General features: G+C 44.8%; 1 pseudogene; it reads left to right on the forward strand.

The window, feature by feature from the left end:
* Positions 1 to 570: 570 nt before the first annotated feature.
* The window catches only part of LOC137640603 (uncharacterized), a 56,550-nt pseudogene continuing 39,669 nt past the window's right edge, over positions 571 to 17,451 (forward strand).

Below are 17,451 nucleotides of genomic sequence, written 5' to 3' on the forward strand. Positions count from 1 at the left end.
ATATTTATTCAAGTTTTCGTCCACCCAAAAGTCCCATGTTCCCACATATGTCCGTCGGGAAGGAGGGAGTAATGTGAGAATGGTTTATTTGCGGAGGAAATAAAGGTGAAATTCGTTGAAAGCACAATATTTATTGTTGGAAATTTTTTTTTTCTATTGGAAATATAGTTCTGTGTGGTTCTAAAATTTTACCCATTATTCTTTATTCTTGGGTAATGTCATAGTCTCTGTATCATGGTCTTACTCTCTCATGGGTTAGAGTTCTGCTTGAGGGTACACTCAGGCACAATACTCTATTTGTTTCCTTATTTCCTCTTGTTACTGGGCTATTTTCCCTGTTAGAGCCCTTAGCCTTACAACAGGGCTGGATTTAGGGTGGGGGTGGGGGGGTGGGGGTGGCAAAGAGGCCACCTGCCCAGAGGCCTCCACACTTTAGGGGGCCTCCACATTTTAGGGGGCCTCCACATTTTAGGGGGCCTCAAAAAAATCTGTGAAGCTCTTGCCAAAATAGCAAGTGATGAAAATGAGCTAGCCAAAGCATGGTATGAGGCCAATGGACTCCATGACAAGATGCTCAAATTAGAGACTGCCATTTATGTTGTTTTGTATCATGACATTCTTGGCCGAGTTGATGCTACAAGTAACATACTGCAAGACTCAAAACTTGATCTGAACACAGCAGTAGCAGTGTTGAAGTCCTTGGAATATTTTGTACGTGAAAAGCGAGAGTGCTTTCATATTTATGAGAAGAAGGGACAGGACTTATCTGGAACCGATGAATATTCTCCACCATGCATTCGTCATCGCAATGTGCGCTTGAATCCGTTGGATTATGGACGATCTGAGGAAGTAACTCTTTCTCACTCTGAAATGTTTCGTGTTGATAATTTTCAATATTAATCTTACCCGATGATCATGTAGCTGTCAACTCTGTTGCCCGACAGAAATCTACGGTCGGGATACGCCAGCGATCGCTATACAGGTGGGGGTGTACACAACAGCGCCATCTGTGAGCAGGTACTCAAGTACTTCTTGTCAACAAGAACTCAATTTTTCCTCTGTCGTGCCTCCGGCTAGACCTACTTGGATACGCTGTTGATTCTGGAGTTATTGTTCACGATTTGGTGATGTATTTGCTCTAGAGTTTAGCCTTCGCTATTCAGGAAGCTTTATCATTAGCTTAGCAAGCTTTTGGAATTAATTTGATTTAATTATGGTGACGAAGAGAGTATGGACTCTCTTTCACTTTTAAATGGCCGACCCTTCCCTTAGACGGAAGTGTTGGTGTCGAAGAGAGTATAGACTCTCTTTCACTTTTAAGAATTTATGCTATTTTAATTTTAATGTTTTTGAAAGAATTTCTTTGATAGTCTCGTACTTTTTCAAAGTTGAACTAACGTTTTGTTTAGTCTCCGCAGTTGTTGACGTTCAGAACGTTCAACTTGCACTCTATCGTTATGATAGAGAGAGAGTTTTTCACGGTTTCACGTTGCAGTAAGAGTAAACCGATTCTAGCGTTTTGTTCATTCTTTCTTAGCTTAAATGGTTGTAATTCTAATAAAGGAACTTTTTATTTGGGAAACCTTTCAGTTTTTTTCCTTTAACAAATAATATTTTTTAACGATATATATAATTGGGCTCATCTCTCAGGTTCTAAGTCAAGAGAGAGAGAGAGAGAGAGATAGAGACGGAGGGAGAGAGAGGAGGATAAACGTTTCGTTCAAGCGGGTAACGTTGTTCTCGTTTTTTGCTCTTCTCCCTAGTCGATATAGGGGAAGAAGGTAAAACGTTTCTAGAGTTTTATTCTTGTTCCCAGGCTTTATGCGGTGAGAGATTTTAAACGTAGTTTATTTGATCTAGTGTTTAGTCTCTTTTCCAGCCACTGAATTCTTTATCTTTCATTATGTTTTTCTGTTACATTGTAATACTGTTTTCGCAATTACTACCTTTTAATGAAGGATAGGCTTGCGTGTTTCAGGTACAAACCACTTAATGTTTCGAGTTCAGTGAAATAAGTGCAAACAGAAAATCAAAAGTGATAAAGTGATATGCGCAAAGTGTTACAGTGTTGCGTTCGAGGGTTCGTCTGTTCGTGCCAGTTGTTCACCTAGTCCGATACCTCTTACAAGCTCCCAAGCCCTGGGGAGAAGTAATGTCGAAGGACTTATGGGTTCCTCAGGCCTTGATCGACGAACAGACGTTTCCCTCCGTGGTTTCGGGTGTATCTACACACGTTGCCGACGTGATCACCCCACCCACACAAAGACGAGAGAGCCCATTTATTCCTCGTCTGCGGAAGAGGTTTCTCGCAGAAACCATGGATCAATCTTGCAGCTTTTAAGTGCAAGTCGGTCCCTTCCGCGCAAGTCCAACGGCCTAGGTGTAGCCACTGGGTCAGTTCGGACTCGCTGCAGTACGACAACTGCACACCTCCTAAGAGAGGCTAGGTGGTACCGCAACAGGCAGTAACTCCGTCTGTTGCCGCACCAGCTGTTTTAGACCCTCAGTCACAACGGACAGTAGCTCCATTTGTTGTTGTCTTTCATAGACCCTAGTGGTCCATGCTGCAGACTATACAGTCTCAGCTTGCTCCTTCATACAGGAGTATCATGCTGGAAGGTTGACAATGCAGCCTGTTAACCTACAACCCGCCGAGGTTGTGCGCTCAGCAGATACTGCGGCTGCCTGCTCCCACCCTCCACCTGTGAGAGCTCCACCACCGATGCGCAGTCCACCCTGCCAGACGCATGTTCTTGCTGCACCATCTGCTAACATGCGTGAGCTACCGCATCAGCAGTGGGAAGGTTCTGTAGAGCTGCCGGGTTCCAGCACTATGCGGCATTCTCCGCAGCCCATGCAGCATGCTCTGCATACCTTACAGCATGCTCTGCATACCTTACAGCATGCTCTGCATACAGCATGCTCTGCATACCTTACAGCATGCTCTGCATACCTTACAGCATGCTCTGCATACCTTACAGCATGCTCTGCATACAGCATGCTCTGCATACCTTACAGCATGCTCTGCATACCTTACAGCATGCTCTGCATACCTTACAGCATGCTCTGCATACAGCATGCTCTGCATACCTTACAACATGCTCTGCATACCTTACAGCATGCTCTGCATACAGCATGCTCTGCATACCTTACAGCATGCTCTGCATACCTTACAGCATGCTCTGCATACAGCATGCTCTGCATTCCTTACAGCATGCTCTGCATATCTTACAACATGCTCTGCATACCTTACAGCATGCTCTGCATACAGCATGCTCTGCATACAGCATGCTCTGCATACCTTACAGCATGCTCTGCATTCCTTACAGCATGCTCTGCATACCTTACAGCATGCTCTGCATACCATACCGCATGCTCCTCAACCCACCGCAGCCTCACCCATGCACAGTCAACCCTGCCAGATGTATGATGACTCCCACACACACAGCACTCCGTTGCCGTGCGGGAGCTACCACAAGCTGCCGTGTTTTGACACGGTGTGTCAGCCTCCGCAACACACTGTGGTTACCGCCACTCGCCAGCAGCAAACTAGTCAGGCAGGAGTTGAGGCTTCCCCACACATCTTTGGTTGTTGCCAACTCACAAACTGTCATGCAGTTACATGACGTTGCCTTCTGGTCTGCTACTTATACACCAGTGCTGTATGTCCTCACGCTCCTGTTGTGGTTGACAGTTCAGTTTTTGGACAGTTCACAGACTGTCAAGCAGTTTCATAACGTTGCCTTCTGGTCTGCTGCTTTTGCACCAGTGAAACCCTCACTGAGAGAACTTAGCTTTTCTCGGATATGGTTCCTGTAGATGAGAAAGTGCTGTTCTCCCTCCTTCTGATATTCCCTTGAGGACTCTGTCATTTGGAGAGGAGCCTTAAGCTGCTTAGCCTCCTATGGACTTTTATTTAAGCATAACATGCTTCCAGGGAGGGTAAATGGTTCCACTTCAGTCGCTAACCCCGTCTGTTGCCACACCTGCTCCCATAGACCTTGAGCTTTGTTGCAAGACATGCAGTCCAAGCTTAGTCCTTGATAGAGGATTTTTTTTTTTTTTTTTTTTACGGAGTCAGTGTGTCACTGGGAAGACGTTCAACAACCAGCAGAGGTGACTTGTTGTGACGCAGTGCGGCAACCTCAGCAACCCGATAAGGAGTTGTCTGTACTACCCAGACAGTCTAGACAGTTTCGGGTTGTCGCTGTACTTCCTCGCTTCCCCATGGTTGACAGTTCACAGACTGTGCAGCAGTACCATGATCTTGTGTCCGGCTCCGTCAGACGACTGGCTTTTAAGAGCTCCCACAAGTCGTCGCTGTCTGGAGAATCTCAGATGGACTATGGATCTGACCAAGGAACTGGGCCTCCTGGTCAATTTAGAGAAGTCCCAGCTCGTCCCATCCCAGACCATTGTCTACCTGGGTATGGAGATTCAGAGTCGAGCTTTTCGGGCTTTTCCGTCGGCCCCAAGGATCAACCAAGCCCTGGAATGCATCCAGAGCATGCTGAGAAGGAACCGATGCTCAGTCAGGCAGTGGATGAGTCTAACAGGGACACTTTCATCGCTGGCCCTGTTCATCGAGTTAGGGAGACTCCACCTCCGCCCCCTTCAGTATCATCTAGCTGCTCACTGGATAAAGGACATGACGCTAGAGACGGTCTCAGTTCCTGTTTCCGAAGAGATGAGGTCTACTCTAACGTGGTGGAAGAACAGCTTTCTTCTCAAGGAAGGTCTACCTTTGGCTGTTCAGACCCCCGACCACCGTCTCTTCTCGGACGCATCAGACACGGGCTGGGGTGCGACATTGGACGGACAGGAATGCTCGGGAACATGGAATCAGGAGCAAAGGACACTTCACATCAATTGCAAGGAGTTGTTGGCGGTTCATCTGGCCTTGATAAACTTCAAGTCCCTCCAGCTAAACAAGGTGGTGGAGGTGGACTCCGACAACACCACAGCCTTGGCTTACATCTCCAAGCAGGGAGGGACTCATTCGAGGAAGTTGTTCTAGATCGCAAGGGACCTCCTCATCTGGTCAAAAGATCGAAAGCTCACGCTGGTAACGAGGTTCATTCAGGGCGATATGAATGTCATGGCAGATCGCCTCAGCCGGAAGGGTCAGGTCATCCCCACAGAGTGGACCCTTCACAAGAATGTTTGCAGCAGACTTTGGGCCCTGTGGGGTCAGCCAACCATAGATCTGTTCGCTACCTCGATGACCTAGAGGCTCCCGTTGTATTGTTCTCCGATTCCAGACCCAGCAGCAGTTCACGTGGATGCTTTTCTGCTGGATTGGTCCCATCTCGACCTGTATGCATTCCCGCCGTTCAAGATTGTCAACAGGGTACTTCAGAAGTTCGCCTCTCACAAAGGGACACGGCTGACGTTGGTTGCTCCCCTCTGGCCCGCGAGAGAATGGTTCACAGAGGTACTGCAATGGCTGGTCGACATTCCCAGGACTCTTCCTCTAGGAGTGGACCTTCTACGTCAACCTCACGTAAAGAAGGTACACCCAAACCTCCACGCTCTTCGTCTGACTGCCTTCAGACTATCGAAAGACTCTCAAGAGCTAGAGGCTTTTCGAAGGAGGCAGCCAGAGCGATTGCCAGAGCAAGGAGGACATCCACTCTCAGAGTCTATCAGTCTAAATGGGAAGTCTTCCGAAGCTGGTGCAAGGCCAATGCAGTTTCCTCAACCAGTACCACTGTAACCCAGATTGCTGACTTCCTGTTACATCTAAGGAACGTAAGATCCCTTTCAGCTCCTACGATCAAGGGTTACAGAAGTATGTTGGCAGCGGTTTTCCGCCACAGAGGCTTGGATCTTTCCACCAACAAAGATCTACAGGACCTCCTTAGGTCTTTTGAGACCTCAAAGGAACGTCGGTTGTCCACTCCAGGCTGGAATCTAGACGTGGTCCTAAGGTTCCTTATGTCATCAAGATTTGAACCTCTCCAATCAGCCTCTTTTAAGGACCTCACATTAAAAACTCTTTTCCTCGTGTGCTTGGCAACAGCTAAAAGAGTAAGTGAGATCCACGCCTTCAGCAGGAACATAGTTTTCACATCTGAAACGGCTACATGTTCCTTGCAGCTCGGTTTTTTGCTAAAAACGAGCTTCCTTCACGTCCTTGGCCTAAGTCGTTCGAGATCCCAAACCTGTCCAACTTGGTGGGGAACGAACTGGAGAGAGTACTTTGCCCAGTTAGAGCTCTTAGGTACTATCTAAAAAGGTCAAAACCTTTACGAGGACAATCAGAAGCCTTATGGTGTGCTATCAAGAAGCCTTCTCTTCCAATGTCTAAGAACTCAGTTTCTTACTAAATCAGGCTTCTGATTAGGGAAGCACATTCTCATCTGAAGGAAGAAGACCTTGCTTTGCTGAAGGTAAGGACACATGAAGTGAGAGCTGTGGCTACTTCAGTGGCCTTCAAACAGAACCGTTCTCTGCAGAGTGTCTTGGATGCAACCTATTGGAGAAGCAAGTCAGTGTTCGCATCATTCTATCTCAAAGATGTCCAGTCTCTTTACGAGAACTGCTACACCCTGGGACCATTCGTAGCAGCGAGTGCAGTAGTAGGTGAGGGCTCAGCCACTACATTCCCATAATCCCATAACCTTTTTAACCTTTCTCTTGAATACTTTTTATGGGTTGTACGGTCGGCTAAGAAGCCTTCCGCATCCTTGTTGATTTGGCGGGTGGTCAATTCTTTCTTGAGAAGCGCCGGGGTTAGAGGTTGTGATGAGGTCCTTTAGTATGGGTTGCAGCCCTTTATACTTCAGCACCTAAGAATCGTTCAGCATCCTAAGAGGACCGCTACGCTCAGTAAGGAAGACGTACTTAATAAAGGCAGAGTAATGGTTCAAGTCGTCTTCCTTACCAGGTACTTATTTATTTTGTTATTTTTGAATAACTAATAAAATGAAATACGGGATACTTAGCTTCTTTGTTAACATGTATGCTGGTCTCCACCCACCACCCTGGGTGTGAATCAGCTACATGATCATCGGGTAAGATTAATATTGAAAAATGTTATTTTCATTAGTAAAATAAATTTTTGAATATACTTACCCGATGATCATGAATTTAAGGACCCGCCCTTCCTCCCCATAGAGAACCAGTGGACCGAGGAGAAAATTGAGTTCTTGTTGACAAGAAGTACTTGAGTACCTGCTCACAGATGGCGCTGTTGTGTACACCCCCACCTGTATAGCGATCGCTGGCGTATCCCGACCGTAGATTTCTGTCGGGCAACAGAGTTGACAGCTACATGATCATCGGGTAAGTATATTCAAAAATTTATTTTACTAATGAAAATAACATTTTTCTTCCAGTAATTGATCAGTTGATGAGTTCCTTTAATCAACGTTTGAAGGCCTACGAGAAGACCTGTTCCCTTTTCGGTTTCTTATCTGGACTGGAATCACTGAGTTGTACTGAAATAGAAGCAGCTGCAGTAGAATTAGTTTGTGAATATAAAGATGATCTGGATTAATCACTTGATGTTGAACTTGTACAGTTTGCAGCTTTTTTCACACAGTTTCTGGATGATTATTTGTTCCGTAACTGAAATACAAACCACGCTATTTAATATGGGTAATTACTTTCGGCGTAGCTGAAATGACGAGCCATTAGAATTTTAACGACGGTTTACTACCCCTCCAATAGTTAGCGGGGGGGGGGGGGTGGTAAGGAGGGTAGCTTGCTTACCCCCCCCCCTCACACACACACCTGTGCTTGAGCTCACTTTGCTCTCGGCTCGGGTGGTAGTCGGACGTGTCCGCTGTCGCCCTCGCCTTCTTTGACAGCCATTGCTAATCTTTTGTTTGCTTTTCCATTGACAGAGTGTGTGTGAAGTTGGCCTCTGCGATGCGTAAGTGTCCTGATTTACCTGACCGCCCTTGTGGTACGTATATGTCGGCGGTCGAAACGGACCCCCACACCTTGTGTCCTTACTGTAGGGGCCAACGGTGTGATAAGAATAATGTGTGTGGTGAGTGTAGGGAGTGGTCTACCTCCCAGTGGGAGAGGTTTTCCCAGCGCCGGAAGAAGAAGTTCAGGCGGGATATTTCTCCTTCGAAAGTTTCTTTGAAATTAGAAAATCCCAAGGGCTCTTCTTCCGTGGCCCAAACCTCCTCCGAAGCTCCCACTCGATCGGTTTCTTCTGAGAAACTGTCGAGTGGTAGCGTAGGCCGTAGTTCTGTTGACCGATCTTGGGGTTTGGGAGAGGGAGTTGCCTCCCATAGCAAGGCAGCTCCTCCTCCTCCCCTGGGGGAGGATTTAAATGTAAACGTTACTAATAATGATTTGTTACAGCTTTGGACTTCCTTGGGGCTTGAGGGTTCACCCTCCAAGGAAGCCTTGTTTGACATGATCAGGTTGGGGGAAGCTGTCAAACAGTCGCCGACTTTAGCAGAGGTTGATCCTCTGTCTATCGTCGACGTTGTGGCAGGGGCTTCCGATGAGTTGTATCAAACCTCTGCTCCTGATGTTGCTGATGTAGCTGAAGACTTAGTTCCCCCCTCCGAACATCTTTCGAGGGAGGAACTAAGTCCAACGATCTCTCCTGCGGGTGATTCTTCCCCTCGGGGGAGTTCACTCACAGAGACTCCTCTTCGGAGGACTGCTGATGGTCAGCCCGCTGACCCCACGGCCCCCAGAGGGCGTATAAGGCATAAAGCCCGCCTTCCTCTTCGCCATAGAGGCCTTCCTTCACCTCACAAGGGTGTTAGGAGGCGCCTCTTCTCTTCATCATCTCCGCAGTCCGCCACAGAGGAACCTCACCGTTGTTCGCCGACTCTACCAGCTACATCCCTGGACCTCTCCGCAGATCGTTCGCGATCTCCTTTGGTGGAAGGTTGTCCTCGCAAAGGACACGCTGACCTTCCACCCGCCAGACCTGCTGACCTGCCGTCGCCATTCCTGGCTGCTGACGTGCTGTGGGCGCCAACTCACCCCGTTGTAAAACGGGCTATGGTCCCTTTGGGGCACAAAGGGCTTTCACACAAAATTGTGTCCAAGTCCCTTACGCGCCAGGTATCCCCTGCGCGCCAACGTTCACCTGCGCGCCAACGTTCACCTGCGCGCCAACGTTCACCTGCGCGCAAGCGCTCGCCTGCTAGAGTTCCTGTTATAGCGCGCCAGCGCTCTCCTGTTCGCCAGTGCGCTACTGCACGCCCTCATCCTGATGCGCGCCATGCGTGCCCCCGTTCTCCTGCGCGCCAGCGCTCGCCTGCACGCCAACGCTCTCCTGTGCGCCCACGATCTTCTGATCTGGGCGCAAAGGGGAAGGTAACCTCTTCCCCTGCTCGCCAACTCGCCGACGCGCCATCGGACCCCGCCTGCTCGCCATCCTTCACCTGTGCGCCATCGCGCGCAGTCTCCGATGCGCACCCACGAGTTTGCACACGCGCACCTTGCGCACCCACTTCTACAACCAGATGTGCGCTCTCATGCGCGCGCGCCCAACGTTATCGCCCTGACGGGCTCTTTGGCCAGATCCTGCGCGCCCGCTCATCTAGCCTTCTGCGCGCCCTCTGCAATCTCCGGCCCGCGCGTCCTCGCCTTCGCGCCATCGCTCGCCCGCCCGCGCGCCATCGCTCGCCCGCCCGCGCGCCATCGCTCGCCCGCCCGCGCGCCCTCACCATCGCCCGCGTGCGTGCGAACAATCTCCCGCACGTGACCCAGGCCAAATCCCAGCGCGAGGCTGCAGGACGCCACGCGGCCAGGTCGTCATCATCGCGTCTCCCCCCCCCTGCAAGCGCAGAACAGCGCGCTCCCCGGAGGAAGGGAGGATTCCGGATAGGTCCAGGGACTTTTTTCCTTCTTCTTTTCAGGCAGAGCCTCCTTTAGTAACTCCTCCTTCTGGGATCGAACGATCCCCTTCCCTCCAGAGGGAGTTTCTGACAGCGCAGCTGTCAGTCAGCAGCCCTGGTTCGGGTAACTAGTCAGAGCGGTCATGCAGGCTTTTAGGCCTGTTCTCTCTGAACTGGGCCACAAATCAGTGGCAGCTTCGACTCCCCTGAAGAGGAAAAGAGGGGTATCTGACGTGGTAACTTCTCCAAGGGCGAAGCTGACTCCTCAGAAGTCTTTGAGGAAGGCCTCCTCACCCCAGACTTTTACTCCCTCCCCTTTGGACGAAGATTTCCCGTCCTCAGGGGAGTCACGCGAGGTGAGGCGTTCCCCCATCGCACCAATGAGGGAAACCCCACCTCGCGCAGGGAAGTCTTCTCAGGTAGGGGTGGAGAAGAGCCTCCCACCATCACTGGTGGAGTCCTGCATCCCTCCCAGGAGGGAGTCGAAGGACTCCAAGACTTTACCTAAGTCATCCTCAAGGATTAGACCAGAGCCAGCCAAGCCCTCGGAGAACGTCCACGAGTCCCCCCAAGAAGAGCCTTTGGGGACAGGAGACTTCGCTGCTAGCCCTTCAGGAGGAGAGCTACAGGAATCAGAGCATGCGTTCTGGCAGGTTCTGACCCTTATGAGGAATCTCAATGAGTTCGCGGATCCAGAGATTCCCCCTCGTGAGGGCAAGGACACGGTCTTGGACCGAGTTTTTGATACTCAAAAACCCTCGAAGGCCAGCTCGGTTTTGCCCTGGTCTCAAGGGGTTAAGAGTGCCAGAGACAAGGTTGAAGGCCAGCTCTCCGAGCTTGCCTCCTCCAGCCGAACCAGCGCCGGTAACAAACTCTTCCCGCCTCCTCGTGTTCATCAGAGGAGGTACTTTGACATCATGGAGGAGACTTGTTTAGCTCTTTCCTTACACCACTGTTTAGAAGAGCTTACCAGGGGAGTCCCTCTAGAGCAGTGGTTCCCAACCTTTTTTTCAGGCGACCCCAATCATGCACCTCAAGCCATGACCGCGACCCCACTAGTTTAGTTGTATAAGTATTATTATATATTACTAGTTGTTGGCTGTAAAAGTAAGGGACAGTAAATACCCTTCTATAAGATAGGTACTATAAGATTGGTAAAGACAGAACTAACATCACTAAATTTCATTATAGGATTATAAATTTTAAGGCTTATCATTAATCAAAAACCCCACTTCTGGAAAAATATTTGTCACATTCCACAAAAACAAACTAAAAGTATATATAAATGTTATCTGTTAAATGATAAACTGATTTTAATGGGAGCCTTGGTCCTGGATTATGATGCTAAGTTTCTCTATTCGTGGTTCAGTCTTAGAAAGAGGGTAGGTAGCAAGGAAAGTGAAGGGGCAAGGAACAAGGAGGAGGTGGTGTAGAGAGGAGGGGAGGAGTCAAGGAAGGAGTAACTAGGAAAAGAGGTGTAAAATATTTGCAAATCGCAGTAAATAAGATGAAGCAGAAAAGAAAAAAATCAATGATTTACAGCACTCCAAATCTCGGCAAAACAACAACCTCAAAAACCAACCATATACAATACTCCAAATCTCTAAAAAACCGCCAAAACTACAACCACAAAAACCAGACATAAAATCCTCTAAATCTCTTAACAACTGCCAAAACAATAACCTCAAAAACCAGTGACTTCAAATCCTCCAAATCTCTAAACAAATGCCAAAACAACAACCTCAAAAACCAATGACAAAATCCTCCAAATCTCTAAACAACCGCCAAAACAACAACCTCAAAAACCAGCGACATAAAATCCTCCAAATCTCTAAACAACCGCCAAAACAACAACCTCAAAACCCAGTGACATAAAATCCTCCAAATCTATAAACAACTGCCAAAACAACAACCTCAAAAACCAATGACTTAAAATCCTCTAAATCTCTAAACAACTGCCAAAACAACAACCTCATAACCCAGCGACATAAAATCCGCCAAATCTCTAAACATCTGCCAAAACAACAACCTCAAAAACCAATGACTTCAAATCCTCTAAATCTCTAAACAACTGCCAAAACAACAACCTCAAAAACCAATGACTTAAAATCCTCTAAATCTCTAAACAACTGCCAAAACAACAACCTCATAACCCAGCGACATAAAATCTGTCAAATCTCTAAACAACTGCCAAAACAACAACCTCAAAAACCAATGACTTAAAATCCTCTAAATCTCTAAACAACTGCCAAAACAAAAACCTCAAAAACCAATGACTTAAAAGCCTCTAAAATTCTAAACAACTGCCAAAACAACAACCTCAAAAACTAATGACTTAAAATCCTCTAAATCTCTAAACAACTGCCAAAACAACAACCTCATAACCCAGCGACATAAAATCCGCCAAATCTCTAAACAACTGCCAAAACAACAACCTCAAAAACCAATGACTAAAAATCCTCTAAATCTCTAAACAACTGCCAAAACAACAACCTCAAAAACCAATGACTTAAAATCCTCTAAATCTCTAAACAACTGCCAAAACAACAACCTCAAAAACCAATGACTTAAAACCCTCTAAATCTCTAAACAACTGTCAACACAGCAACCTCAAAAACCAATGACAAAATCCTCAAAATCTCTAAACAACCGCCAAAACAACAACCTCAAAACCCAGCGACACAAAATCCTCAAAATCTCTAAACAACTGTCAAAACAACAACCTCCAAAACCAGTGACTTAAAAGCCTCCAAATCTGTAAACAACCGCCAAAACAACCTTAAAAACCAGTGACATAAAATTCTCCAAATCTCTAAACAACTGCCAAAACAACAACCTCAAAAACTAATGACTTAAAATCCTCTAAATCTCTAAACAACTGCCAAAACAACAACCTCATAACCCAGCGACATAAAATCCGCCAAATCTCTAAACAACTGCCAAAACAACAACCTCAAAAACCAATGACTAAAAATCCTCTAAATCTCTAAACAACTGCCAAAACAACAACCTCAAAAACCAATGACTTAAAACCCTCTAAATCTCTAAACAACTGTCAACACAACAACCTCAAAAACCAATGACAAAATCCTCAAAATCTCTAAACAACCGCCAAAACAACAACCTCAAAACCCAGCGACACAAAATCCTCAAAATCTCTAAACAACTGCCAAAACAACAACCTCCAAAACCAGTGACTTAAAAGCCTCCAAATCTGTAAACAACCGGCAAAACAACCTTAAAAACCAGCGACATAAAATCCTCCAAATCTCTAAACAACTGCCAAAACAACAACCTCAAAAACCAATGACTTAAAATCCTCTAAATCTCTAAACAACTACCAAAATAATAACCTCCAAAACTAATGACATAAAATCCTCCAAATCTCTAAACAACTGCCAAAACAACACCCTCATAACCCAGCGACATAAAATCCGCCAAATCTCTAAACATCTGCCAAAACAACAACCTCAAAAACCAATGACTTCAAATCCTCTAAATCTCTAAACAACTGCCAAAACAACAACCTCAAAAACCAATGACTTAAAATCCTCTAAATCTCTAAACAACTGCCAAAACAACAACCTCATAACCCAGCGACATAAAATCTGCCAAATCTCTAAACAACTGCCAAAACAACAACCTCAAAAACCAATGACTTAAAATCCTCTAAATCTCTAAACAACTGCCAAAACAACAACCTCAAAAACCAATGACTTAAAATCCTCTAAAATTCTAAACAACTGCCAAAACAACAACCTCAAAAACTAATGACTTAAAATCCTCTAAATCTCTAAACAACTGCCAAAACAACAACCTCATAACCCAGCGACATAAAATCCGCCAAATCTCTAAACAACTGCCAAAACAACAACCTCAAAAACCAATGACTAAAAATCCTCTAAATCTCTAAACAACTGCCAAAACAACAACCTCAAAAACCAATGACTTAAAACCCTCTAAATCTCTAAACAACTGTCAACACAGCAACCTCAAAAACCAATGACAAAATCCTCAAAATCTCTAAACAACCGCCAAAACAACAACCTCAAAACCCAGCGACACAAAATCCTCAAAATCTCTAAACAACTGCCAAAACAACAACCTCCAAAACCAGTGACTTAAAAGCCTCCAAATCTGTAAACAACCGCCAAAACAACCTTAAAAACCAGGGACATAAAATCCTCCAAATCTCTAAACAACTGCCAAAACAACAACCTCAAAAACTAATGACTTAAAATCCTCTAAATCTCTAAACAACTGCCAAAACAACAACCTCATAACTCAGCGACATAAAATCCGCCAAATCTCTAAACAACTGCCAAAACAACAACCTCAAAAACCAATGACTAAAAATCCTCTAAATCTCTAAACAACTGCCAAAACAACAACCTCAAAAACCAATGACTTAAAACCCTCTAAATCTCTAAACAACTGTCAACACAGCAACCTCAAAAACCAATGACAAAATCCTCAAAATCTCTAAACAACCGCCAAAACAACAACCTCAAAACCCAGCGACACAAAATCCTCAAAATCTCTAAACAACTGCCAAAACAACAACCTCCAAAACCAGTGACTTAAAAGCCTCCAAATCTGTAAACAACCGGCAAAACAACCTTAAAAACCAGTGACATAAAATCCTCCAAATCTCTAAACAACTGCCAAAACAACAACCTCAAAAACCAATGACTTAAAATCCTCTAAATCTCTAAACAACTACCAAAACAATAACCTCCAAAACTAATGACATAAAATCCTCCAAATCTCTAAACAACTGCCAAAACAACACCCTCCAAAACCAATGACATAAAATCCCCCAAATCTCTAAACAATTGCCAAAACAACCTCAAAAACCGGGGACATAAAATCCTCCAAATCTCTGAACAACTGCCAAAACAACCTCCAAAACCAATGACATAAAATCGTCCAAATCTCTAAAGAACTGCCAAAACAACAACCTCAAAAACCAATGTTATAAAATCCTCCAAATCTCTGAACAACTGCCAAAACAACCTCCAAAACCAATGACATAAAATCCTCCAAATCTCTAAATAACTGCCAAAACAACAACCTCCAAAACCAATGACTTAAAATCCTCTAAATCTCTAAAGAACTGCCAAAACAACAACCTCAAAAACCAATGTTATAAAATCCTCCAAATCTCTAAACAACTGTCAAAACAACAACCTCAAAAACGAATGACAAAATCATCCAAATCTCTAAACATCTGCCAAAACAACCTCAAAAACCAGCGACATAAAATCCTCCAAATCTCTAAACAACTGCCAAAACAACAACCTCAAAAACCAATGGCAAAATCCTCCAAATCTCTAAACAACTGCCAAAACAACAACCTCAAAAATAGCGACAAAATCCTCCAAATCTCTAAATACTGTAACCGTCAAACCAACGACCTTTTCGACCGAGTGACCAGCGCCGGAGACGTGCCAACTTCACAAGAACATACAAATAAAATAACACATCTAATAACACAATTATTTTATTAAATGAAATAATAATCGAAACAATACAAATATACAAGAGGTAAATAAAAAGGTTGGGGAGGAGTAAAGATGAGGAGAGGAAGGGAAATGGCAAGGAAATATCGAAGAGGAGGGGAGGGGGGCGTAAGAAGGAGGAGGAGAGGAGGGCAGGGGTAAAAAAGAAGCAGGGGGAGAAGGGGCCTGGAAAGATGGGGAAGGGGGGGAGAGGAGCAAGGAAAGGGTGGCGAAGGTAAAGGGGAAAATGTAGGAGGAGAGGGCATGAAAAGTGCCCCTCTCCTTCTCTTCCTCTTCCCTTGCCCATCTCTCTCTTTAAATATGGTGGTGGGTACCATGTGGTTTTAGAAGCCTCAATTATGAACACTGTGATAGGCTATCATCCACTGACATACTGTGATGCAATACTTCGTCAGTAAGGGAAGTACTCGGTTTCTATTGTTGGCATACCACTTTCTCATGAATGATTAAGAATTTTAAAGAAACAAAGATTGAGTACAACTTACGCAGCACATTCGAAATCACTATACAGGTATAAATGCATCAACTATATAAGACGAACAAATAGTAGATAGTGTTTCCTGCTGCGGCAATACAGCTGGAGTGGCTGCCTGGTTGGACGTGGACAGTGATGCTGTTCACGTATCAAATGCATACTGCACTCAGGGATACCACCATTAAAATTTAGATTTTTATATTAATATATGAATAGATAGATATATAAAAGTCGATAAATAAAAATCCACAAATACGTTTATATATTTTTTCTTTACTGCAAGTTCTGTCATATTTTGAATTTTTATTTTTATTTTGATATTTTGAGATTTTGGCGACCCCAGGAAAAGCACTTGGCGACCCCACTTGGGGTCGCGACCCCAGGGTTGGGAAACCTGGCTCTAGAGAGACTCTCCAACCGGCAAGTATTGTTCTCGGCGACGGAGATCCTTAGCCAGGAGAAGGTGGCGAAGTGTGCCATGCAGGCAACTTCGTGGCTGGACATCTGGCTAGGGTCTCTGGGCATCCTTTTACAATCTGAGGACTTGTCCAAAGAGAGTACCAGGAAGGCCATGGAGACCTTTTTACTCTCAGGCACTCGTACAATCGAGTTTTTGGGCTCAAGCCATGTCGTCCTGATGGAAGTTCCTAAAGGGTAGCTTCCTTGGGTATATATACCGTATATTTCCGCGTATAAGGCGACCTTCATATAAGACGAGGTACAAAATTTGAGCAAATTTTTATGAATTTATCTCATATCGGTAGTATAAGACGACTGCTCAATTATAAAACCATCTGTGTATATAGCCTAGGCTAGCTTTTGCAACACTAGATACCTTATGAAATATAGGTTATGTAAAGATGATGATATTATTTACTATATCCTTATAAATTAAAAATAAATGAAATAATAAAACAAATCCTTTATTGTTTTCCTAGAACACACGTCACGGTCGTCACCTATCCTGCATTGTTTTGTTTACGCTCATCAGGTGCTCACGTACAAAATGCCGTTCCTCCTCTGTCTTCTTCTTCTTTTAGGTTCTTTGATGTTCTTTGCGAGTTTGTTATAAAAACATACGATAATGTAAAAGTGGAAAGTGTCATAAAATAATTTTAAAAATACGGGATCTCAAATGCCATGTATTGTAGTGAAGACGATTCATTGTACGAATGCGACGACGAAGCCAAAGTCGACTCACCGGAACCGGACTGGAATCCTTACGATGATGGCGTACAGTATATGATAAATCTCGTGATATGTTCGAACAGCTTTTCGAAACAGTGATAACTGTGAGGAGTTTTAGTGGTGTTAGATTTATACATCTCGCAGGTTTTATGTTTAATATTGATTGGAAATAAAGTTCTACAAACTTTTAGGTTTTAAATGCAATACTGTAATGTACCGTAAATTTTATTGAGAAATAAAGATTGTACCGTTTTTAATCCAAAATTGTTATTTACAGCTAAAAATAATAATTTTTAAACAAATAAATAATATGATACCCTATATGTTATTACTATCGTAATTAACACTAGCATTAAAATTACCGAAAGGTTAGCTAGAGAAAAAGTTGCTAACAACGCAACCAATACTCGATGTTTACATTTTCTCAGCTGTGCTCGTATGGTTA

Source organism: Palaemon carinicauda, chromosome 5 (assembly GCF_036898095.1).
Source record: "Palaemon carinicauda isolate YSFRI2023 chromosome 5, ASM3689809v2, whole genome shotgun sequence".
Taxonomy (NCBI): domain Eukaryota; kingdom Metazoa; phylum Arthropoda; class Malacostraca; order Decapoda; family Palaemonidae; genus Palaemon; species Palaemon carinicauda.